Raw genomic sequence first — 1,787 nt, 5'->3', positions numbered from 1 at the left:
TCAGCATACTGTATAATATATCATGTATAAAATATAATATATTATATTAAAATCCTAAACTTTCTAACATATATTACATTATAATATTTTATATTCAAATTTTAACCAAATAAAAAGGGATTTCTTCCATCAACGCAGAACCCAGAATATAACCACTCCATCCATCTCCTAATCGTCTAAATTACCACAATCAAGTTCATCAAAACACGCCACAGGCAATCAATCACAGGTTCATCATTTGCACAGTCTTCATACTCAACAGATTTATAAAATAGTGAGAAATGCAGTTCAAATAGTACATCAGCTTCAAATTCAACAAGCATATATTTTATAAAATAAATTCACACAAAATAATTAGCTCCCCTTACCTCTTTGGTTACGTAGAATAGTTAATTGGGGATGTCCTAACAGTACCCACACAGCAGTGAACTCACAGGACCTACAGATCACCAAACAGGTGATGGAGCACAGCTCTTAGAGCTAGAATAGACTGAAAATGGAAGGTAAAACACGCAAAGCACATGCAACCAGTAAAGTTGCATGCCCTAGGCTCAAGAACAATGAAGAAAAAGGGGGAAATTTACTTACCAGTCGGAATGAAGAAATCGATCGGTAGAATTGAAGCTCTCTACACCAGGAATCATTTGGCAACACCCAATTAAAAATTGAACGGTTCAAAGTGCTGGAAATGTACAGAGAAGGCAGAGCACAAGGTTAGGGTAAGGTTCTAAAGAGAAAAGGGAAAACTTAGCAAATGAAGTCTGACTTTTGAAAAAGCCTCCCTCTAAGGCTAAGGCACCCTTAGCTCATGGGCTTGACTGCTCCAATATAAGGCCCAATGGCTTTAAAAAAATTTTCAGGCCCTTACATAAACGACACGTTATACATTTATTTTGAAAATAATACCATATGATTTATGCATATTGAAAAGTGTATAATAGTTCTTAAAAACACGATAAATATGTGGTTGTTATTGTGTGATTCAAATTAAAACCATAATTACGAAAGTACTATTGTTTTATAGATTAAATATTTCATTGATAAGTAGTGATAAATAAAAGGGAAAGAACAAAAGGAAAGAAAGAGAGGATATTGGAATGAATTCGATTATTAATTGATGAAAGAAATGTACATCATATATACTGCTACAACATGTGGATAAGAATGAATAAAGGAGAATAACCACTATACAGCTCATCATATTGTAGAAGAATGCTTGTTATTTATATCTATTATTCAACTATTTCTGTAATGCAAAATTATGAGGTAGCAGAGTGTGCATTGTGGCCCACTTCTATTGCTGCATAATGTTGTTTTTGGGATGGATTGAACTCTTTATCTGTTAGCCCCTGATGGGTGTCGCAACCCATACAAATTTGATTGCATATAAGAAATGTAGTATAGGTAGGAAGTGACTCCTAGGTCGTCTCTCAAGGACCAAATGTGGTTCGAGTCTTAGGTCTAACACGAAGTGGGGGGGGTTGTGAAAGGTTTATCCAAGGAAAATTAAATTAAATTAAAACTGAAAATTAAAAGCAAGCAAACATACTTGAAAACACTGAAATAAATGGACAAAGCATGAAGACTGAACGGTCCCACAGATGACCGAACGATTCTACATTGAGACCAAACTATCTCTAAACCAAGTGAGGAAAATGGAAATGCAAGAAGGTAAAGAAACCAAACAAAATAGACAACATAGTGAACGGAAAAAGTAAATTGAACACTGCAATAGATAAATATCCAAACACAATTAAAGCCATTAAAATGCAACACTAAATTAAGTG

Source organism: Vigna radiata, chromosome 8, assembly GCF_000741045.1.
Source record: "Vigna radiata var. radiata cultivar VC1973A chromosome 8, Vradiata_ver6, whole genome shotgun sequence".
Classification (NCBI taxonomy): Eukaryota; Viridiplantae; Streptophyta; class Magnoliopsida; order Fabales; family Fabaceae; genus Vigna; species Vigna radiata.
Note: the sequence above shows the minus strand (reverse complement) of the source record.